This window comes from Otolemur garnettii, unplaced genomic scaffold (assembly GCF_000181295.1).
Source record: "Otolemur garnettii isolate 467f Iridium unplaced genomic scaffold, OtoGar3 scaffold00002, whole genome shotgun sequence".
Classification (NCBI taxonomy): Eukaryota; Metazoa; Chordata; class Mammalia; order Primates; family Galagidae; genus Otolemur; species Otolemur garnettii.
Genome location: NW_003852397.1, coordinates 18,754,713 through 18,781,029, shown reverse-complemented (window position 1 = coordinate 18,781,029; position 26,317 = coordinate 18,754,713).

The window sequence follows — 26,317 nt, the reverse complement described above, 5'->3', positions numbered from 1 at the left end:
TGAATAAATAAGTAACCAAAGAAGAGATTAAATAAATAAAGGAACCAAAGAAGAGAATAAATAAATAAGCAATAGGCATAAGGAAAAGAAATAAACAATATTTACAATATTATACAACAGACCTGATTCAAAGGAACTTCTAATGGATGGGATGTAGAATGTGAGAGATAAGAGGATCAAAGATATCCTCAAGATCTTTTAGCAACTAGAAAAATAAAGCTGCTTTTGGTGACAATGGAACAGATTTAGGGATAACCAGGATTATTTTTTTTTTTTAAAGGAGGGAGAAAAATGGAGAGGAAGGAAGAGTTTCATGCTGAACATTTGAATTTGAAGTGTTTTTTAGATGTTCAAGTGGAAATATTGAACAGAGAGTTGGATATTTAAGGCTGGGGCTTTGTGGACCATTACAAAAAAAAAAATTTAAATTTGTGAATGTATGAGATTGTTTATCAGGTCTCCAAAGCCATGCAGCTGGAGATCATCTAGGGATTGAGTATAGAGAAAAAAGAGTTTAAAAAGAAGGGCCCTGGGGATTTGCAATAATTAGAGGTCACATTGATGAAGAGGAGGAAGCAAAAGAGCGTGATAGAAATGAACGATATACCAGAAGATGATGAAGAAAGAGTATTCTGAAAATCAAGTGAGGAAAAATTTTCAAGAAGAAGGGAGGCATTTAAACATGTTAGATGATGCTGACAGGTTGAGTAAAATGAGTAGTATGAAGAACTGACCAAGGGATTTGGCAACATGGCGCTCATTGGTTTCTAGGTGACCGTGATAAGAAGAATGATAAGAACAAAAGGCTGACAGTATTGAGGTCCATAAGGGAAAATGTAGGGAAAGGATATGGACCCAGGAGATAAAGTCTGTGAGATCAGCCACATCAGAGATATTGTTAGGAGTCAAGTGGTCTGGGAGGTCCCAAGATATCACTCCCAGAGTGAAAAACAAATGATGGTGCCTTGCAATCCCCACCAATAAGAAGGAAACACATGCTTAGTGGGTCTCCCGGGCTCTTATGGGAATACTTCTCTAGCCCTCTTACTGAGGGACATGAAGGCTGCATCATCCTTGGGTGATGTCCAAGCCAGGAAAGTTCTCAGTGGCAGATCCAGGCAAGAGTGTGACTCTCATATGTGTCATTTGCCAATTGGACCACATGGCACACAACACAGCAGCATTTATGATTTCTGTCTTATCCATGATGGGAAAAGAAGCATGGAGACAATATAGAAACTTTCAGTAAAGGAATTCCAAAGTAAACACCTAGTAAGTTTTCAAAAAGTGGCCCTTTTTTGCTGGGCACAGTGGCTCATACTTGTAATCCTAGCCAAGGTGAGAGGATTGCTTGAGGCCAATAGTTCAAGACAAGCCTGAGCAACATAGCAAGACCTTGTCTCTAAGAAAATAGAAAAATTAGTCAGGAATGGTGGTGCCTGCTTATAGTTCCAACTACTTGGGAGGCTGAGGCAATAGGATTGCTTAAGCCAGAAGTCTGAGATTGCTGTAAGCTGTGATGTTGCCGCTGTACTCTAGTCTGAGCAATAGAGAAAGACTGTCTCAATAAATAAATACAAACATATATAAATACATACACAGAAAGTGTCTTTCTGAAGTTCTGAAGCAAGGCCATGTGATCTACAGAAAATAATTATATACCATTCTAAAAGAGCCCCTGGCTTGCTACTGAGCCCTTTGATAGAGCACTTGCCCATGAATGGACTATGCTGGCAGAACTGCCCACCAGGAGCTGGATATTATCAGACACACTAAGTCACAATATTAGGCTAGCCCAGCAGCAATGCATTGTAAAAAAGAAATGGTACATTTAGAATTGGGATCAGCAGGGCCCAAAGGCACAAGTGAATTGCATGAGCAGGTGGCCCAAAATCCCAGCCACTGTTACCAACAATTGTCACACTGGCACTGTTCAGCAGGGACAAGGAGGAAGGGGAACAGATGCTTTGTCCCTGGGTATCCACTGAGAAAAAGATGACGCTAAGAGATGCTTTGTCTACCAGATGAACAAATTGACTAGAGGAGGCTGCCAAGAAAGAACAGATGACATGTCAAGGGGGTCCCCAAAGACTGACCAGATAATTGGTCTACAATGGAGAATCTCCAAGGACTGACCTATCAAAAAGAGGTAGAAAAACCACACAGTGGAAATACTGTCGAGGACTCCAAAGAGGGTATTTGGAGCATGCAGACAGTTGAGGTAATAGTCTGCATTGACTGACCCTCATTAACATAGTAAAAATCATACCCACCAGTACCATAACATTTTACAAATACCATGGCAACCCCCAGAGATTATCTTATGAGGATAGAAAAGGGAGGGTTCTCAATTCTAGGAATTCTCCACCCTTTAAAAAAAAAAAACCCTGAATATTCCACATCCCCCCCCCCAAACATAAAATTAGGGAATTAACATAGAATGAAAAATCTAGTTAACTCAGGGTCTCCTCCACTCATGGTGGGGAGAGGTGATCCATTCCTTCTCTGGAATGTACTGTGCTTTAAATAAACTTTGACACTTTGCCCACTGGCACCTGCCTGCTCTGCTCATTCATTCTGCCCATTTGGCACTGGTAACCATTGTTTAGTACTGGGAACATGGGGACCTGGTTCCCCCATACCTAACCTTTTGGCCATTCTCTCCCACACCTAATAGCACCTCTCCTGAGCTAAAATTGATGTTCACAGGGAGGGTGTCCTAAGATCAAATGACAGGAAGAAAATGACTGAGCTTTGTAAAGGATGAGTCCACCTGGTAAATATCTCAAGCTGAAGACGAACATAGCTACAGTATAGCTCCTCCCAGGAGAGAGCCAGGAAGACAACAGTGAATGAAAAGCTTCCCAACCAGCAGATCTTTGAACGGCACACTTGGTCATCCCCTTTATAAGAGAAAGAAAAGAAGTGGCTGGATCTGAGATACATGGACCAATGTCCATTGGAGGATAGTTATCTGGAAGGAGAAAGATCTGGAAATCAGGAACAAAGAGGTCAAGAGAAGGGCATGTGGATGGGCCTCTGAGAGTAGACCCAAAGTATTTCTATCACATATTAGAGTCCTCTAGAGAGCACCCACACTAGAACAGGCATTTAGAAACCAATGTGAGCAAACAATTCAGCTAGCTGACATGAACCACCCTCTGTCATTCACCCCTCAGGGCTGGCATAAGAGCTTCTGAAATGTGTAGCCACAGTGGCAGGGATGGAGGCTCTAAATGGGCTGATGGCCTGGCCAGGGCTTCCTCTCCAAAGGCTGTTTTAGCTACTGCTGCTGCTGCCAAATGTCAAATTGCCAGCAACAGAAACTGATGCTGAGCCCCTAGTACAATACCTTTTCTGGAGATCAACTAGATATTTAGGGTTAAGGGGAATACTTAAAACATTTTTCTGTACGTAGAGCCTCAGCCAGCACCACTTTGGCAGATTTAGAGAGTGTTTGAGCCTCTTAAAATTCTGTATATTGTCATAATGGATAAAGAACATAATTTAGGGCAAATGAGATGAGTTCGTGGACATATGACCATGAGATACACTGGTCCTACCATCCCTAAAATTGTCAACCTGACAGAGTGATGGAAAAGCATCTAATGGCACAACAGAGGTACTGGCTTGGAGATGATACTTTGCAAAAATGAGGCATCTTCTTTCAGGATACAGCATGGACCCTAAAAGAAGGTGGATCTAACTTCCACTAGGTGGATGCTAATTCAACCAGCTTTATATGATCTTTGTCCCCAGTAGGTAAAACGCTGTGTCTGAATCTGGAAGCCAAGAGGGGAAAGGAAGTCGCAAGGCTCTGCTTACTTGCACTCCCACTGGGCGCTTGGTAAATAAATTCTTTGCTCAGCTGCAAGGCTAGCTTTAGCAGGTCTAGATGTCCTGGGTCAGGTGACCAGAGAAAATAGCAAATATACTATTAAACTCTCAACTATCGATGCAACTTGGTCACTTTGGGCTCCTGATGCAAAGAAACTACCAGGAAGCAAGAACTGAGTGTCCATCCTCACAGCTGTGATTCATCTGTCACCCAGGAGGAGGTAGGGTTTCTCTCCAGAAATATAGATAGGGAAGAAAATATTTAGCAATTAAATGATCCATTGGCACGTCTCTTATGACTTCTCTGCCAACTGTGATATAGAATGGACAAGTACAACAGCCATGGCCTGATGAGGGCATAGGTATCGGGAACAAATACACTTAGATAAGCCACCTGGATCAGCAGAGATACTACAGAGGAAATCCAGGATGGGTCGTAGAGGAGAGAAAGGAGGAGTGTCACTTGTGCTCTTAAGATCAGGGCAGCATGGGGACTATAATTTACCCTATTAATCTTCCTCTTATAAATCTCCCCAGCAGAAGAGACAAATCAGAAGGAACTGTTTCTACTTAGACTTATACACAGTGAATCAAAGTGGCTCAAGAATGCTAAGGAGAGCTGCTCCCCTTCAGGATTTAAGCCCCTACCCCACTGCCAGAATTGCTGACTGTTGCAGGCACAGCATCATTCCAGCCTCATCTGTAGCATAGTTCCTCCCCCAAGTGCTCTCAGATGTTAAGAGCTGCCTCACCCATGGTTACCCTCCTTCTATAAGTCAAGTCTCATGTAATGACCGGACTATGTTGCCAACAAAGGCTCGTGCTTGCCTCAATTTGGGATATACTGCTCTGGTGGTAAGGCCTCTAGTTGTATCTGCATGTCAGTTAAAGCCCCTTTCTGTCCAATCTTTTTTTCTTTCCTTCTTTATAGGGGTTCTTGTGAGTTGCCCTCCCTGAGAAGCCTCCCACACGAGAATCTCAATCTCAGACTCTGTTTCTTGGGAGACACATCAGGAGACAGTAATCTTTCGTGGCATTTTCCAAAATGGATTGATTTTTTTCAATGTAAAATAAATTAGTGGTATTTTTAAAGAAGTGGATTTTAAATACAAAAATGTGAAGATACAACTGGCCAAATTAATTCCCAAAGTAGCACAAGCAGATTCCCATAGCAAACAGATCAGTCTTACTATGTTTACTTTTGGTTTTGGTTTCTGTTCTGAAACTAAAGAGCCACAGGAAGCTCTGGTTCCCACCGGCCAATTTTCTTCCTTCACAAGTCGAGTTCCTTAGGAGACTTAATTCTTCTGTTTTTGTTTCTCATTTAGATTTTACCCCCAAATGCTAGCTATGTAAAATGGTTTTAACACAATGAAAGCAAGGAGAAAACAAAACAAACTTTTGTTTATTTCTAAATACCCTATAGGAAGTTGTAAAAAGATCCATGCATAACAATAGCATGTAAATTTAGGTAATGATTTGGACCTTTTCCAATTGCAGCCTCAGCCTTGAAAACAACAGATTTCCTCAGAAATTCATTGTAGCTCAAACATAAAATTTCTTGTTACACCATTGCTAATTGACATTGCACGAGCATATGTAATGAGTTTTCCAATAAAGAAATAAATACCTTTTGTGTAAAGGGAGAAAAAAAGGCCTATCAGGGAGAGAATATTTTAGTAAATGAGTCAAGATAGGGATTTGGGATGTTTTAAGTCTTTTCGTTTATATTTGCATTTATATCACTGATCCGTAAAATTTCCAAATGAAAAAGTGGCAGCACTCTGTGACAGAGGCATATTGGAGTAATTATGGGGAAAAAAAATCCCAAAAAACCCTGAGGTCCCCGTGTTTAATTAGTATGAAAGCATTAGCCTTGCAAATTTACATAGTTTCATTTCTTCTTTTGTTTTTTGACCCTGGGATATGGGAAAAATAATAACCAACAAAATGTATACACGGGATGAGTTCAAAACCACTGTACCCTTGGCCTATGTGATTCTCTCAATTTGCTATTTTTAAACTATTTCTTGAAAATTTGCTAGTTTCTAGAAAAGATTTAAGATGGCTTAAAAGTATTAAAGCAAGGAAAACAAGAGGATGGGTAAGAGGAAATAAATCTGAATAGAGAACAAAAACAAATTGAGAGTAGGGAAGCTGAGTAGAGGCCACTTACTAGAACAGCACATGCTAACACCAGGCATGCATTTAATAATGAAGGACTGTGAACTTGACCTAAAGTTACTAGCAGCCAGCAAAAAAGAGTGAATGATAGTAGAGATTTGATTGACAATCTCTACAATGTAAGAACCCAAAGGACTGAAGTAAGCACAATGACCCTTATTGCTGAGACCTGGAAGATATTTCTCCTAAATCTTTCCAAAGATATTGCTACACTAGTCAAAAAAAAAAAAAAAAAAAAAAAGTTTCAATTACATTTTCTATGAAAATTGTTGAAGAAGCAAAAGATTACCAAGGTTGTTTGAATAATGTCCTTCCATTTAAGCCAAGGAAACAAGGCTGAAAAGCAAGTCAGCAAATAAAATTTAAATAAAGCTCATCCCAGATATATATCATGTGCTAACATTGAAGGCTGCCAAAGTCTGTTCACAAAGAAGCCTGGTGAACACTTGTACTTTACGTTAGTATGGCTGCATCTAAAGCAATAATCTGCAATAAAGCACATATCCAAACACCTTAAGCCAAGAAAAAGGAACAAAGAGAAAGAACTATTTCTCTTCATTTCTATTCCTCCTGTTTCCACGCAAAGGAGCTTCTGTTAGAGCCATGGTTAAGTTTTTAATCTCAGGACACCTTTACACTGAGGAAACAAAGAGCTTTTGAGTTATATGTGCTGTATAAGGAACGGAAAAATTAAAACAAATATTTACCTAACATTCACTTAAAGTAAAAATAACAATCTTACATGGTAATATAAATACCAGTTTTATGAAAAATAACTGTTTTTCATAAAGAGACACGTAGACACAGAGACACGTAGTTGGAAAAGGAGGACCTTACTGTTGGAGTCAGGAGTGCCAGTTCCCCAAGCCCAGTTGGCCTGGTCTGATTACTCAGTGGGACTACAAAGGTGAGCTGAGGTTCGGACAAATAAAGTGAAAGCATGTAGAAACTCACAATAAAACTGGAGCAGCCAGCGGCATGAATGGAAAGCAAAAGTGATGCAAAGGATCTGATTTTGACAGGCCCAAAGGAACTTAGGAACCCCAGCTGGTATGACATGTCTTTCATTCAGCTTGCCATGGCCAGGGAGCCAGCCTGGGAAGTGTGCACAAGCTGAAAGTCCTGTACACTTATATATCCCAGGGGAACAGTAATGGCAGAACACACAACGGACATCATACCGTAGTCATATGATGGTCACAGAAATACAACATCATTGTGCACAGTTGTGACTATGGTTATAAGGAAAAAAACGGTGCCTTCCAGGGGAACTTCAGGTGAGGAAGCCCAGCTCTCTTACCCCCTACACAGGATATCATATAACAAAGAGAAATTTTCTTTAAGAACAAAGCAAAAGCTTAGAGCACTTCCAAAGAGAGTTGGAAAGGGGTCCCTCTCATGAATGAGAAGAGATAGAGGGAGACACAAAGGCAGCACAGAAGCATAAATATCCTCTTTCTATTTGAAATTATTTATGACTCTTTCATTGGTGCAGCTCTGGGCTCCTTTGCTCTTTCCTATTGGGTTTTGATTTCCTAGTTGACCTCATGACCACATGTCCCCCCTTTTGGATCAGAAATGCCAAGTGCTAATCTAACTACTGAATGTTCCTGTGGGCCCTCCAGACTTCCTTATTCAGCAGGCCAGGCTTTTCTCACATCCCCTTTGAAGACCATTTCGTCTCTTCTCACTTACAAATCCCTAAAAGGTTCCTAGAAGCCTCCAGGAATCCTGCAGCCACACTTTTAGAACCACCCATTCGAGTAACTCTTCTGGTCCCTGTATCTCTACTCTTCCCTCTAGGGAGAAGTCATGAATTTCCTAAGTCATGACTTGGGGAAGGAAACACGCTCTTCTCCATAACAGGGGTTTTACATGACAGGGACTTTCAAGGGTGGTTTGTGATTGAGCAGTGTAGCCTCTGGTGGGTGGTGAGTCTGCCTAGTTCTCCTGTACCCTAGTCCGTTCTGCACAGAGCTAAAAACACATTTTTCTGATGAGAACTTATCAGAAAAAGAAAAAGTTAAAATACTTATCTCCATCTTTCCAGCTGCTGAGACTATCTTTCAACTAGTTTTATACAGAGGAGGAGAAGATAGGAGTGTTATTTCCTGACTCCTTTAAATGCCAGCAAAGGGAAGGCCATGTGCTGAGTCATCCACAAGCCACATTGCCTTGAAGATAAGACGGCAGATTCGGCAGGTGAGTAAGGTTAAGATGTGTTCTCATGGAGAGATTAAGTAACATTTTAATTTTAAGTAATATATATAAAGTTATCAACAATCTAAAATATGCACTTAAAAAATTTAAGAAAACTAGAAAGAAGGTATATGCCCAAGTAAAAACTGTGAATGGTTTGGATTTATCAGTGGAATTACTTTATAATGCTGGATTAAGACCAGCATTAATAGGAGGTGGATACAGCATTTAATTCTGGTGCAGAATTTTAGGAGGTGCTGAAAAATTTAGTAATAATGGAATAGTTAGTGAAAAGAGCACCTCTTCTTTAAGTATCTAAGTTTCTCTATACAGATTATGCACTTATGTAGAGTGTGAACTCAGAGCGAGAAACTCAAAGGAACAAATCTATCAACCTTGATTTGTATGATATACTTGTTAAAGGCCAACATTATTCTAGTGAAATATTTAACATCCATAAATAAAATGAAAATAAACCATTCAGAAGACTGTTACCAGAACCCCAGCAAAAATGGTTTGTCTTTTGAGCCCTTATACAATGTACAATACAGTGCTAATAAAACATATGCAGGAACCATTACTGTGTTTCTGTACACGGAGGAAACCACAAAGCATTGTCTTTGTTGTAAGATGGAATTTTATCTGTGACTGAATTTAATAATAAAATAATATTGAATTATCACCCAAACTTAGTCTAAGTGGTAATTAATTCCTATTAAGTCAGCCCTCTTCTTTCTCACTTCAGACTATGTTATAGCTTGAGATTCCTCAACTCATGTGTGATTTCTTACCTAAGAAACAGAAGCAAGCAAACAAACAAACAACAGAAAAAGATAGACGTGTAGGAGCAAAATGCATTCAATTAGAGCGTTAAAGCACAGTACTCTTTAGAAAAGGGGCTGTGTCGGATAAACGTAGGTATTTCTAAGTTAGTATTGTGAGTTTTTCACATGTTTTGATCTCTGTCGTGTATCTCTTGCAGGTTTTCCCCTACTCACTATTAATTGCTGGTATTCCTGATGCTCTATATCGGCTTACATTTTCATCCTGTATTCACTATGTGATAATCTCATCTCCCTAGTCCCCCCTTTAAAGTCATAGTCACCTGTACGATTAGGACATCAATATATATAATCCTCAGATTCAGTCACTTTATTTATAGATCCATTTCTATATTCAAAATTATTTCACTCTCACTCTGTCCGAGACCAAATGCAACTTTCTCCCCTATCTTTGATATTTTCCCCTCCCAGTAACACAAATTAGAAACTAAAGATTCTCTTTCACATATCTCTGCCTTTCTATATCTCCCAGTACTGTGTGTTCCAAATCTACCCACCTTTGTGCAGCCCAGTGGCTACGTCTGTCTTCCCTTCTGCGTCATGACATCAAGTCTAGACTACTGTAATAATGCCAACTAGTCTCCCTAGTCCCCTCTTGTACCCTTTTGTGTATTCTCTACACTGATGCTGGAATCCTTTAAGGAGAAATGCATTACCTGTCTTTGTTTTGAATGATTACTCTCTCACGTGGAACATGGACTAGAAAGAGAAGGTATGGAGGCAAGAAAATGAGTAAAGAGGATTCTGCAATAGTTCAAGTAAGGGCTAGGGCTAGGCAGACTGAAAGATACACATCCGAGCTTTTTAAAATAAGTACAAGTGATAGCATGAGGACTGACTGAAGGGCATTGAGAAAGATTGGAAGAAGAAACTCTGCCTTGGAAACTTTAAGTATCTTGCACCTGATCATGAGATTTGGAAATTGTGGAGTCATGATCTGAGCTCAGGTGTTACAGATTTCAAAGCAGAGTGTTTTTAGCACTTCTTGAATTTTCACACATAAGGATGTGAAAATTTTTCCCAGTTAAATCTCTTTTTCAATCCTATATCATCCTCCTGCTTTGGGTTATTCATCGACTTATTCTCTAAGTCAGATTGCTCCTTCTTCCTAATAGCTCTTGGATCTTGTCACACTTCTCTCTCCTGATTGCCAATCTGGTAGCTCAGTTGCTCATTATTTTCCATGTACATATGGTTTCCCTCCCTCAATTTATTCCCCATATTGCTATCAAAACATATTTGTTATTAACTCCACCATATGAGATCCTTTCATGCCACAAGCATTTTAATATTCTATACTAGGGTTTATAAAACCCTCCGTAATGTGATCCTCTTTACCACTCCTACCCTTCTTCCTAAGAAATTTCTCTTCCCCAGTGCTTTTTTCCCCTCAGCTCAGGCTTTTGCAGTAGATATTTTGCTCTTCGAGTCTGAAATGCTCTTCCTACCTGATCTTCTTATGGCAAACTTCACTGTTCAATTCTCATGCCTGTTCTATTTCCTCCTCAGGAAGTCTTTCTGACAAGTCCCTCTCTGAGTTCAGTTATCCTTCCAAAAGCCTCTAGAGCACCCTATAAAATATATTTTTAGTCATAATTTTTATATGTCTGCTTTCTACATTACTTTGAGCACTTTGGATTGGAAACTAATATAATATAATGAGGAAATGTAGCCTGGTAGTAAATAGGGTGGGTTCTGTACTCAGATATGCTACATTTAAATCTGCACCCTGACATTCTTTTTTTGTGCATTCACTTTATTATCTGAAAAAAGCAAGTAATATGTATGTAAAAAACATTTTTTTGAGATTAAATGAAATAAAGTACATAAAATTAGTGCAATTTTCACTATATATTGGGGGTTTTTTTGTAGTTTTTAGCTGGGGCTTGGTTTGAACCCGCCACATCCAGCATATGGGTCTGGCACCTTACTCCTTTGAGCCGCAGGCGCCACCCTATAGTTGTGTTTAATGAAGATTCGTAGAATAAATGAACTTACTTTTTTTTTATTCTTAATATAACCAAATTATGCTGTACCTTAATAAAATTATAAAGACTTGATAGGAAAATTTTATCTTAAATAAACCCATAATCTAACTTTATGATATATATTTGATGAGGTCTGTCATATATTCAGTTAATGTCAAACCTCAAATTAGAATAATTCTAGATAAAAAGCTGATCCACTGCATGATCCCATTCCAAGAATTTGCTGGGGAAGAGTAGTTACTAACTCTAATGTGATTCACAGAATTCTAAATAGAACTATCCTCATGATCTTGAATTTGTTACTTTTTTTCTTATTTTTGTTACCAGTCCCTTCAGTTCTTTGAATCATTTTGTATATGTAGAATGCCAAGGCTTTTTTTTCTCCTGTGTCACCGACGTACTTGTTTTCATTTCTACCTAAGTGGTATGGTTCTCTTAAAAGCCACATGAAACTCACTACTCCTTTAAAGAAGCATTATAGTTTCAAGATGTGCTGGGAAGTTTAATTTCAGCAAATCTAAAATTAGGTAGAGTTGGTCTACTGAAGTTAGAAAAATCAAACCTATCCTGATATCTGGTAAAAGGGAATGTCCTGACTAACAGTGTGGTTTTATAGCTTAATCATGGATCTGAGGCAAGTGACACTTCACCCTCACTGCCCCTCTTATCTGTCCCTTAAACTCACCAAGTTCAAAACCATCTCAGGTCTTGGCATTTCTGAGGCCTTTCTGAAAGTGTATTGAATCAACTACATGCACATTCTAATCACCATCCCTTTGTTTCATTTTTTGTTCATGTAGCACTTACTATATCTAAAATTATAATATTTATAATTTATTCTCCATATTCTTCATTAATAATGTCAACTCCTCATTTCCAAATCTTAAAATGCATGTAAGCTTTTAAGCAGCTAGTATATAAGTGCTAGGTGCCTATCTTAGGCAAGTGGCAACAAGCCAAAGTAGCTCTGCTGTGGCTGAACTTGTATGGGTAGGAGAGTTGGGAAGGTGAGAAAGGGAGCAGGGATCAGCAACACTCTTTCCTAAGTACTCCAGCAACAAAATCACTATTAAAAAATAAAATGAAGAGGAGAACTGATTTTTAAAAAGTTAGAGGAGTGAAAAAGAAGATATTTCAGGAGAAAAGGTCCTCCCTTCTGGCTTATCTTGTGGTTCATATTCCTGTAATCTTGGGGGTACTGACGCTGAACCACTTTGACAGGAGTTGAAAAAATGTTTACATGCCATACCTTAGTAGACCTAAGACTTCCCCCACCCACCAGTGACAGTAGGCAGTTCAGCCAAGGTGATTCCTTTTCTTGAGCACAGCCAGCAACAGCAGGAAGCAGTGTGACTCTGCCTTTATATGTATGTCTGCCTTGTTTGGGAATCACAGCCCATGAAAGTAGACCAGGCCCTGCATGCTAACTAACCCTAAAGACAGTGACTGCCTGCTACTATAAAATATTTAAGTAGTGCCCAGAATTTCATAACATAATAGACAAAATACTCAGGATGTAATTAAAAATCATTCATCATACCAGGAATAAGAAAAATCACAGCTTGAATATGAAAGGAAAATCAATCTACAAAAATACTGATTCATGTGTTGAAATTATTTGACAAGGATTTTAAGGCAATCATTGTAAACATGCTTCAACAATTAATTATCAATCTCTGAAAACAAATGAAAAAAATAGAAAATCTCAGCAAAGAAACAGAATTTATAAAAGAACAGAATGGCAATTGTAGGACTCAAAGTACAGTAACAAAAATTAAAAAAAAAAAGGAAAATACTTAACTATAGGCACTCAAAAGTAGAGTCAAGATGATAGAGTATAGCACAAGTAAACTTAAGAACAGATTGACAGGGCGGTGCCTGTGGCTCAAAGGAGTAGGGTACCAGCCCCATATGCCAGAGGTGGTGGGTTCAAACCCAGCCCTGGCCAAAAAAAACTACAAACAAACACAACAGATTGACAAAATTTACCTACAATGAACAAATGAGACAAAATAGAAAAAAATGAACAGAACCTGTGGAACGATATTAAAAGTTTCAATACTCATACATTGGAGTCCTAAGGAAAAAGAAAAAGAAAATTAAGATGAACACATTTTTGAAGAGATACTGGCTGAAAATTTCCCATATTTGGTAAAATACAAATAGTTACAGAATAAAGAAGTTGAGTGAATCCCAAAGAAGAAAAACTCAAATAAATTCATGTCAATACACATCACAATTAAACTTTTGAGAACTAGAAACAAAAAAAAAATTTGAAAGCAGCCTATTTGGAACAACTCATAAAGTACAGGGAACACTGCCTTGAAATGGAGCTGATATCACATCTGAAACCCTGGTGGTCACAGGTAAATTTTGCAACATACTGAAATGCTAAAAGAACAGAACCATCAGCTATGAATTCCACATCTGGTAAAACTAACTTTCTGGAATGAAGATAAAATGAAAAGATTTGCAGAAAAAGAAAATAACGAAAGAAGTTGATGCTAGTAAATTAACCTTTAAAAAGTGACTATAGAATGTTCTTTGACTGCAAATAAAATGGTAAAAGATGGAATCTTGAACATAAGAAAGAAAGGTGAAGGTCAATATCAGTACTAGTAGACAATGTTAAGTTGGATTTGAATACTCAGAGCAACCAATAGAATTCTAAACAAAGTCATTCCAAACTATCCATAAATCAGTATAGAATACTTTAAAAAAGTAAGTAACAAGTAGACTAGAAAAGAGAAACAGAGGAATAGGATCCAGAAGAAACAAATAAAAGACAAATAATAAAATATCAGAATTACCATTTAACATAGCAATACTTACTTGATACTTAATTGATCTAATTTTACTAATCACAAACTAGAGTTTGGCAGGGTAGATTGAAAGAAATGATGACTCCTCTGTTTGCTGCTTACCAAGAACCTCACTTCATATTTAAAAGACTTAAGTAAATTGAAAGTAAAAACGTGGTAAAGCATACCAAAAAATAGGTAGGCAAAAAAAAAAGAATGTTACATAATTTAAAAGGATTAATCCACAAGAAAGACATAATAATCTGAAATGTACTTAAGAACAGAGCCTCAAAATGCATGAAGTGAAAGCTCATAAAGCTGAAAGGAGGAAAAGACAAATACACAGTTATAGTTAGAGACTTCTATTATATATCACTCTCTGAGCAACTGATTGAACAGAGCCTCAAAATGCATGAAGTGAAAGCTCATAAAGCTGAAAGGAGGAAAAGACAAATACACAGTTATAGTTAGAGACTTCTATTATATATCACTCTCTGAGCAACTGATTGAACAGAGCATCAACAAAGATAAGAAGAAATGAACAACCCCATCAGAATCTAATTGACATATATTGAACATTCTGCGCAACAACAACAGAATATATATATTTTTACACACCCATGAAACAATCACTAAGATATATAATATTCTGGGCCATAAAACAAACATAACCAAATTTAAAGGTTAAAATCATATCGTGTGCTCCCTGACCATAATAGAATCAAACCAGAAATCAATAACAGAATGATAGTGGGGCATTTACAAACAATTGAAAGTTAAACAACTTATTTTAAAATAATCCATGTATCAAAAAGATGCCTCAAGGGAAATTGAAAAATACACAGAGTTGAATGAAAATAAAAACACAACATATCATAATATGTAGAATGAAGCTAAAATATTGATGAATGAGAAATATAGCACAAAATATCTACACCTGAAATGAGAAGAAACCTCACATCGATGATCTAATTTCCCTTATCTATCACCCAGGAAGAGTAAAATAAACCCAAGGTAAATAAGAAAAAAAACAATTAAGATAAGAGCAGAAATCAATGGCAGTAAAAATAGGAAAACAATGTTGAAAAATAATGAAATAAAAAATGCTTCTTAAAACAGAAAACAAAATCGATAAACCATTAGCAAGTCTGAGAAAAAAAGAAATAATGAACAAATTAACAGTATCAGGATCGGTTAAGGGATATCATCATATCTTGCAACCTTTAATGAGATAAGGAGATACTCCAAATAACATGGCACTTGTAAATGAGAGAACCTGTAAAAAATGCACCCTTTTTTGAAAACTAGAAACTACCAAACTCAAGAAAGTAATAATAATCTGAATGGTGCTGTAACGATTAAGAAATTGAACTCATAATTTAAAAACTCATGAAAAAAAAATTTGCAGGTCTATATAGTCTCAATGGAGACTATGAAAAACTGTCTATGAAAACTCATGAAAAAATATTTGCAGGTCTAGACAGTCTCAATTTTGTAAAACAAGAAGAATCAATATCAATTCTAGATATTCTCTTCTGGAAAATAGAAGAGAAAGCAACACTTTCCACTTTAACGTATGTGGCCAGATTTACCCTGATATCAAAAGTGGACAAAGACATTTTAAAAAGAAAAAGGAAACTAGAACACAGGTAAATATCTCTATAGGCTTAGATGCAAAATATATTAGCCAAATTATTTAAACAATGCACAAAACATATTATACACTAAGTGTAATTTATTCCAGGTATTTATGGATGATAAATATCCTGATATTTAAAAATCAGTTAACCTAGTCTACCATATCAATAGGCTAAGACAAGAAATCATATAATAATATCAGTTGACCTAAACATGAAAAAACAGTTAACAAAATTCAAACACCCATTCATGATAAAAACTCTCAGTCTGTTAAGAGTACAAATTCCTCAACCTGAAAAAGAGCATCTAACAAAAAATCCACAGCTAACATCACACTTAATGGTGAAAGACTAAATAAAATGATTCCTCTATAAGTCTAGGAAGAAGGCAAGGATGCCCATGGTCATCACACTATTATTCAACATAGAACTTGTCGGGACCTAAATTATGTCTTCCTGTAATTCATATGTTGGAACCCTCGTATCTTTATACCTACTGCCTCAGACTGTGACTGTATTTGAAGATAAGGCCTTTAAAGAGGAAATTAAGTAAAACTGTAGCTATTAGTGCAGGCCTTAATATAATGTGACTGGTGTCCCTATAAAGACAAAATCTGAACGCACAAAGAGATACCAGGATTATGTACACACAAAAGAAAGGCCACGTGAACACACAGTGAGAAGCAGCCATGAACGAGATAAGGAGAGAAGCCCCAGAAGAAAGCAACCCTGTCAACATGTTGACCTTGGATTTCTAGCTTCCATGACTGTGATAAAATAGATGTCTGGCATTGAACTCCCCCAGTCGGTGGTATTTTGTTATAGAAGATGTAGCAGAGTAATATAGTATTGGCAGTTCTAGTCCTATCAATGATGCAAAAAACAGAACAAAGAAGGCATACATATCAGAATAGAAGAAATAAAAGTGCTTATTTGGAGATTGTGAGATTGGCATGCAGAGAATTAGAAGAAATCAAAAAAAAAAAAAAAAAAAAAAAAGAAGAAGAAGAAAGAGAAAAAGAAAAGGAAAACTACTCCCAGAACTCATAAGCTAATAGAATACACAAATATCAATCATATTCCTATATTTTAATAATGAAGATGCAAACACAGAAATTAAAAATAAAATACCATTTATAAGTCTATGTGTGGTGGTTCACACCTATAATCTTGGTATTCTGGGAGGTCAGCTCAGGAGGATCCCTTGAGGCTAAGAGTTCAAGACCACTGTGAACGATAAAATGAGATGTTCTCTTTCAAATTAAAAAAACTACAACTAAAACTAAAAACTAGCCAGCATGATGACTTACACCTGTAGCCCCAGCTACTCAGGAGGCTGAGGCAGAAGGATCGTTTGAGCCTATGAGTTTGAGGCTGCACTGTAGCCCAGCAAAAGAGTGAGACCCTGTCTTAAAAACAAGTAATTACAACAATCACCACCAACCCCTCCCCCAAACAAACTAAAAACCACCACTATTTATAATAACCTCAAAGAAAAATAAATATTTAGATATGCACTTATCAAAACATGTACAGGTCTTTATGCCAAAAGTTATAAAACTATAATATTACAATGAAAGAATTTTTAAAAAACATAAATAAATGAAGAGACATACTATATTCGTAAATTAGAAGATTCATCACGTTAAAGATGTCAAGTCTTCCCAAATTGATGTGTGGGTTTTATTTAACCCGTATAAAAACGCTATCAGGGTTTTTCCTCTCTTAGTCCTTAGATTTCAATTTTTTTCCTGATATATCAGCAAGTTCTAGAATATTACTTTGAAGTGTCAGACTGGCGTAGCTTAAGAATGTGGACTCTAAATCTACTTTGATTCCTATCTCTGCCATTTTCACTGTCTGACCTTGACCAAGTAACAACATCTCCGAGCCTCCATTTCTTCATTAGTAAAAAAAATAACTTATAAGGTTGTTGCAAGGTTTGAATGTGATTATACCTAACACATAGTATCCCTTCACTAAATGTCATCTAAAATCATTGTTATTTGTGGTTAACTCCAAATTGTGTCAGAGTAAGAGATAATTCGACATGAAACTTAGTTCTCTGATTTTTTTCCTCTGGCAATGGCATTAAGGCATTAAAAAAAGAGATAAGGTTGAGATTTAAGCCAAACTTGTTTTGTACCAGAAAAAAAAAAAAAATTAAACAAGCATTTTAACGTTTCTATAATCAGTTTTTTCCCACAAGATTTAATTACAAAATAATTTGTTCCGTTATATGCTTTGTGGCACTGATCTTTCTGGCTCTTTTATCTCTTTAAGCTTATTTTTATACCTTTTCAGCTTATAAATTTCTTATCGCGTTACATTTTTTTGTTTCAAAACAAATCCTCTTTTTACTCTAATGTTACACAATCCTTGTTAAGCTAGGCTTCAAAATGCAAAAGAAATTCATAATTAATCTTTCTGTTTATGGAAAATTATTGCTTTTGATGAGATCTCGTGGTTAAATAAGTTATCACACCTTATCTTCTATGTATCAGAAAGAGAATATGTTTTTACTCCTTCCTCGATCCTCATAGCCAGTCTTAATAAATTTCTTTGGTTTTCCAAGAAAAATAAATTCACATAATCTTTTCTGGTGGTCAACATTATTAACCAGAAAAATCATACTGCTTGTGCCCTGAGTTGTTTCCATAGCTATTTAATAAGGAGAGTCAGGTAATCTTAAAAAGTCCTGTTTCAAGGTCATTACTGGAGTTTATGTAGACACCTACCTACTTTTTCAGCTCAGCCATTAAGTACCTCTGAGAATGCCACACAGAACATTGGCAACTATGGAAATGTTTTACCATCTGACCTATGTTTTCTGACTAGCTTATTTTAAAATTAATTTTCATTTTATTTTCTGCTTTGGAATATAGCCATGGATCTTGTTTTATTTATTTTTATGTCTCCCCTAATTAGGAATATAAATACCAGAGGATAAGAATTTTTTAATGTTTTGTTCATTGCAATTTCCAAAGACCTAGAACAATATCTGGTCCACAGTAGGCATTTAAAATATATTTTTGTGCATTGAATAAATGAATTTGATATTAACTTACTTGAAATGTTATAAATTTAAATGACATTTTAAAATATATAACAATACATATATCACTTATATACTGCTTCTATTACAAAAATACACCCAAATTTATTTTTCTGCTAATTGGACAACCAAGACATTTTGTCAATAGAACTTTGCGTATTAAAAGATAATTTGAAATATATATATTCATACATAAAATATACCTCTGTGCATATGTATGTGTGTGTGTATATATATATATATATATATAACTTTTTCACCTATTAAGGTCTTTATCAATAGTTGGGTAAGCATTAATTGATTCAGTATTTATAAAACCAGATTAGAATACATATTTATTTTAAATTTTATAATAGTTTGAGATTGATCTCCCATCCCAAATATAGTCTGTATATATCATTCATTATAATTATGCTGTTAGACCTTTGTCTTTTTTTTTGCTACCAAGTTTCAAAATGTAGACCTGTACAAAGTATTCTTGAAAATAACCAAAAATAGAAGGAATAAATTTTAACACTTCATGGAACCAAAAAAAAAAAAATGCTTATTAATCGTCTATTTTATAGCCAAGAAGAACATGAGTTGAAGATAGTTCAAAGAAAGAAATGTCAGATATTGCTGACTCTCATGAGGGTTTATAAGAAGAACAACAAAATTCTTCCTATTTGTGTGGCATTATATCAATATTTGGTATAATTTAGTGTGACACAAATACAGATCTTCATATTTTCCTTCTCTGAAAAGCCTCTATATTGTTTAACTATCATGTTGAATTAGACTGTAGAACTCTCAAATTGGCTAAGTGGTTCTACAATAGTGCAACTGAATCTCGGCTGCCAAGCAAGTGCCAGCTCAGCATGATTTCTGAATAGTTGGCAAATGAAGCTTCAACATTCTGGGGTTGAAAATGAAAGCACTTTCTTAAAAATTATCTCAGAATTACATGTCTGTTACAATAACACTTTTAGAAAAACTGCTTTGACATTTGAAAGAGAAAAGGCAAATCCTTCATTAATTAATTGATGAAAAGGTAATTATTCAATGTTTTAGTTTGTGTACCACTCACTAGGCTACCGACTGTGGTAAGTACAAGTTTCCCTTAAAGTTGTCATATATGTGCACAGTGAGAAATTATAGTGAAATGTATCTTTATTTACAAAATACAAAGGGTGCCAAAAAAAGTATAAACATTTTAAGAAAGGAAAAATACTCTATTAAATTTTAAATATTCTATATACACCAATACCATTTATCTTGCATATGGTATCTTGTATCTTTTATAATTGCAGAAATCAAAACATGACTTAATTATTACAATTTAAATGAAGTTTTTTCCTTTCTTAAAAGGTATATCCATTTTTTGGCAGCCTCTTTATTTATTGCAAAATTTTACAAAATATTCTCTACCTGTTAGCCACCTGTTTGTAAAACTGCGTAATGAACATTTTGTAAGTAAAGGTACTGTTAGCTACAATTTTCCAATTTCCCCCTGCAGGGCGACTTTAGGGGTGACTTTTGGGACACCTGTATAGACGAAGAATGTACTAAAAATCGGCCCCTTTTCTTAGTGGCGTTTTTAAAAATTGGCAAATCATGGTGAGACCAAATGACCCTCTCAGGAGAGCAGGGCTGAATTGCGTCATTCGTGTTCTTTTCTGATGTCAAGTTCATTGAGGAAGTTCTAATAGTCCTCCTGTATAGAAAGGAAGGGAACCAATGACTTCACTTGTAGGAAGAATTTCTGTCTGATAAGTGGTTTTACTTTTAAAAGCATGGAGGAATAATTAATTCCGTATAATGAATCACAAGCTATAAAAGCGATGGTACTTTTAAGACTCAGGAGCAGATAGAGGGTGTGTCTGACCGATGTGCCGCAGCAGAGCCAAACCATCCTTCTTCTCCAGCAGGAGCAGCTAGCAGTGAAGGAGGTGGCTTCTGCAGAGGGAGAACCAGAATGTTTCCTGCCATCACACTTAACATATGGAAGTCCCAGGAGGGGAAAAAATGTAGCTGTCTGAATCATGACAGAAAATAAAATATAATACATAAATCCACAGTGAATGGGGAAATATGCCACAGTTATATTTCTTTTGTGAAAATGTAAACATGCAAATCTTTCATCTGGAGAGAAACCAGAGAACAAAGATATAGTATCAGCATTTTCTCCTGAAGGGAATCGTCTACTGTCACGCCAATGTAGGTTTTTTTGATCACAATGCCTCTGTGTGACCTGTGTGTACCTGTGTGTGGCAACCAAGGTGTGTGATAAATTGTATATGATGTGATTAAATGCTGCCACTCATGATTTGAATCCATAGACAACACCTGATTAGGTGACCTCCTGAGTAGGGGAGGGTTAGTTAATTATGTCCAATGTGCCATGCCCAGTAAAGTTCAGTGTGAATGAATTATTTCAATGAACGATTGTATATTTCAGGCAATATGCTAGGAATACAAAGGTGAATATGACAAGCTTACTGTGCTTTTCGACATTCTCAAATTCTTGCTAAGGACAGATATGATAAGAACAAATTCTTAAACAGAGACAGAGAAATGTTTAATGAAGATATGGTTACAGAGAAAAAATAATTAATTTGTTTATGGATGTCAGGAATACTTCACAGAGGAGGTGATAGTCAAAATTCTTACGGAAAAATATACACTATATTTTGTCATAATTTGGATGTTGCTTACTTTCAGTGTTTAGCAAAAGTCTTTTTTCCAACTAAATTATTTATTCTCAAAAAGGATATTAATTTTCTTTTCAAGCTCTCAATTACTCACATAATTGGTATTTGCCAATTTAACACTTGGAGTTTCTATTTCTGTGGATACTAGAAGGTCTATGATAGATGTTTGCTGGTGATTTTGATGAGGCACAAATTTGAATCATAGCTTTGTGAGATGGGTGTGTGGGCAGGAGTCACATAGCTAACGCCTGAGTCTGCCAACCTCTCAGTATCCACAGACAGGCACGGATCTATTGCACTGTATCTTTTGCTACATCAGCAATAACTCTTGTGCCGTGAAAAAAGTTTTGCAACTTTATCTAGATTAGACTAATATAATAAGATTTACAATAGACCATATCTCATTTTAGTGGTGAAGTTGACATACATAACTTTCTCTCTTTTTTTTTTTTCTGGAGAGAGAGTTTCACTTTGTCAGCCTGGGTAGAGTTCTGTGGTATCCTCATAGCTCACAGCAACCTCAAATTCTTTGGGCTCAAGTCATCCTCATGTCTCAGCTTCCCAAGTAGCTGGGACTTCAGGCACCTGCCACAATGCTCAGCTAATGTTCTACTTTGAGTAGCGATGGGGTCTCCCTTTTGCTCAGGCTGGCCTAGAATTCCTGAGCTCAAGCAATCTGCCAGTCTTGACCTTCCAGAGTGCTAGGAGTCCAGGCATGAGCCGCTGCACCCGGCCTGGCATGCAGAACTTTATCATTTCTTTCCTGCATTTATTGAAATGCTCATGTATTTCAAGTCATTCTTCAGCATGTTCCGTTGTATTTTACTGTTTTGTAGGGAATATTACATATTAAAAGATCATTGGCAAATTGAGGAGCTACAATAATCTGTTATTTTCTAAGTCAACATGAAGTGTATTCTATACTCCCCAAACCTTAATGACTCAACATGTTCTTTATAAACAAGAAAGATAAAAGCAGAAACATCTTCATATTACTCATTCCTTTTTAAAGAATCTTCATAATCTAAATAATTACAAAACCAGTACAGATTGTATGGGTATAAACAACCAAAATATTTTTAAAAAGCTAAGTGGCAAACTAGTTATTAATAATGACAAATACCTTATGTGGGGGTTTTCATTTTTGTATATGAATAGGGACTGATTTGTCTAAAACATTTCTTAAGTTTGATTCACACTTAGTAACTGGTTAGCATACTTCACTAAGGGTAAAGCAATCACGGAACCCTCAAAGGTAAAGCATTTATTCTATCAACACTAAAGAGTTCCCATTTTCAAGTATTTCACTGGGAAGAGTAAAAAATTTTGAACCTTTGTATTTAATTTGATTCATAAAAATGTACGACTTGTATTCACATTGTTATAATTTAATTTTATAAAAATGTTTACTGTCAGTGAAAAGACATTCATTATATTTTATTTCACTATAATAAACTTTCTTCTTAAATATAGCCAAGATAATTATTCTGCTTGGATATATGCAAATACAATCATGAGCAGAGAGTAAACAAACACCCCTACGTGAAGGGTCCATAGGCTGCTCCTCACAGGGTTCTTAACAGGGAGGCTATTTTAATAGTTTCTGTTCTTTCAATGTCATGGAATATATTGCAGAGTCAAAAACTATTAGTGGTATCTAATTGTTACTATTGATTTAAATCTAAATTCCAAACAATATGAAAATTCTCTCCTTATCTATTTAAAGTACTCCCAGTAGTTATGTCCATTAGAGTCAAGTTCCTCTGCTTCCACCTTTATAAATGCTTTTCATTCCCTTTCAGAACTCCATTCTATTGCTTTTTAAGATGAGGTGTTGCTCAGGCTACACTCAAACTCTTAGGCTCAAGTGATCCTCTCGCCTCAGCTTCCCGAGCAGCTGAGAATACAGGTGCCTGCTCCTCACCCAACCGATTTTTCTTTGTAGTAGACTTTCTATAGGATGAGGATAATTGAAAGCTTTCTCTTTGCTTGTTTTGTTTGTCTTGACTTTTAAAAAATGTGAACACCAAACTCAATTGCTCTTGTTTTATGCACACTCACCCACATACACATACACACACAAAGGCAGACTTGGGAACCATTTTTCATCAGTAAGTTAACTTTTGTTGCCATTTGTTAGAGAATAGTTTTAGGTATTCTAATAACCCCTCTTCCTCTCTCTTTTGTTGTATTTAACTTTATGAAAAGTTAATTTCCCAGCTCTTGACGATGCAATGCTACATTTCCCTTTCCCCCCATTTTTAAAAGGACTATTATAATCAGACTGCAAATTTATTTTAACACATAAGGGCTGACTACAGAGGTTTCTCAATAGTGAAAGGAAAAAAAAAAACCTAAATGAAATGTCTTCTCTCACCAGTCTCTAGATACACGAATAAAAATAATAAATACATTCTATATTTTATGTGGATTTAGATATGTGTGTAATATATGAAAAGAGATGATATGACACAGGGAGGGGATGGGGGATTCTACTCCCAATGCTGTAAGCATAACATGCAGTTTGAACTCATCTTATTGTACTTTCCCATTGGTCATGAAAACAAGGATGCTAATTTTACAATCAAGTCAAAGACGACCATGAGTTGTAGTGGAATAACCCTTAAATTTAGAATCAGAGGGCAAACTCGAGTTCCACTTCTAACCTTGGATAGCTGTGTAACACTGGAATTACTTGGCTTCTTGAACCAACTTTTGGTTCTGTCAGTAATAAAACCACTTCAGATGGGCAACGTAGCATTATGTCTGTAAGAAGACATCTGAGCCTGCCTCTCTGCACTTGATTTCTGGTTTTGCCTTCCTTACACTATGTGGCATTTGGCCAATTACTTCATTACTCTGTGCCTTGGAGGTATCATCCACCAAATGTAGGTAATACTTCTAATCTTCTTAGAATGATTCTTAGGATTAAATGAGTTAAGTGTAGAAGAGTGTTTGTAAATCATCGATGAATGTTGTTTTTATTTATTTTATTTTATTTTTCAGTTTTTGGCCGGGGCTGGGTTTGAACCCACCACCTCTGGCATATGGGGCTGGCGCCCTACTCCTTTGAGCCACAGGCGCCACCCTGTTGTTTTTATTTTCAATATTATTTTTACTTAATGAATTCTTGTAAAAATTAAGAAAAAACAGAAAATATTCTATAACCATAAAGCATTACACAAAGTGGTAGTACACAACAAAGGGATTTTGACGATGCTTTTCTGTGTCTGTAACTAAGGATTTTTCACGGGGCTCACCATTTCAATATCACATACTAATCTCCTAGCTACTTGTTACATACTAGACTTAATTTTTACTTAGCCACAAAGAGTTAAAAGAGCTTTTCAAAGCACTTTCTGATTTGGGCACAATTTATCAAAACTTATTATTAATTCACAAAAGTTGGCATTAGACCATGAACTTCTTCAGAAATAATTACAAAGCAAAAGCATTCAGCTGCCTCAAAAATAACTTCAGATTTCTTTCTAAAGGGGGAGGATTTTAAAATAAAATAATTTCCTTTTATCTTTAAATTGATTTAGGGACATTATAAATTCTGTTTTTTAGGAATCAATCAAACATAATCTCAATTAACTATACACAGAAATTCCAATAAATAGGGATAAGCTTTTAAAAATTACCATGTTGGTCACCACAAAAAAAAGAACCTCCACAGAATTAGATATGCCCCTGCACAATATTATAGGTTTAAATATACAACTCATATTCCAGAGCTATTATTATGGTCTCAAAGTCTGGGGCTGAAACTGAAAGATGCATTTCAGCTGCAAATATGTAGCAATTATCATGAAATGAACTTCATTCCACATTCTTGCTAATCACCATGGTAACCTGCATTCAATGGATTCTTTCTGGGAAATATTCCAGACTTGATCAGACATTTTTAGTTTAGAAGTTCAGAATATTTTTACTTACTTGGTTGCCTATATTGTTGTTTTTAGCAATATATAATGAGATTATAAAAAGAAGGTTCTAGAATATTGAACCAGTTTGAAAATTCCAACCAAAGGAACATATAATATCAAAATTCTTGGGTTCAATAGGCATGAAGAATGATTGAAAAATCATATTTACCAATGATAATTCATAAACATGTTAATGAAAACACGAATAGTTTTTAGTACTTTCTTAAGGGATATAAATTGAACAGTTACTTGACCATTGATAACATTTACTTGACCAATGTCAAATAAATGTATATACTTTATACACTTTCAATTTTTAACACTAAATATATTGGACATAACACTGAAGCTTATCCACAACATGATATTAACAAGAATTTATCATTTAGCTATAGAAAAAAATTATCCATTTTGGCAATTAAGCACTAGAGAAATGCATTATCTTAGGATATATACCAGAGGGATGAGGAGTTTTGGTGCTAAATAAATATCACCTTCTCAGGCCAATGTACATAGCTTGGGAGATAACCTATACAGCAGAATTGGAAAACATAGACATCTGTTAACTCCTGAAGGGGAGAGCCACCAGGTCCGGGCATGTTGACTGGGTGCTGGGAAAGCACTCACAATGAACAGTTTGCTTTAGGATGGGAAGAAAATCAGGGGAGGGAAAAGCAACATTGAGATTGAGGACCACATAACCAAAACATGCAGCCATTGTCCCTAGGGAGCAAAAGTATGTCTTGGGGACAGTATATATCCATGGTGTGGAAACTTAACATGGAGTTAATTGGTCTAGGCAACCTTGTTTCTAATATAATTGTTGGTGTTGCCTAAAAGTTATTGCCCAAGCCCTAAGGCCTTTTGCCAAAACTCTAGAACTTGGAACTCAATAAATAACGTGTTAAAATAATTTTATAAACTGAGCTTTATAAACAACTCAGATCTATGTACAGTGACGTTTTGGGCTTAAATCTACGTGAATGGAAATGGAAGGTCCAAGAAGATAGATTCACTAAAGACTGAGATTTGCCTGGAAGGTTGTGGAACACTCTTTTTTCTCTCTGCCTCATGACAACGTCAACAGGCCTTTGGGATAGTAACCCCGAATCACAGCTGAAAGTGCTATAGGACACACACACACACACACACACA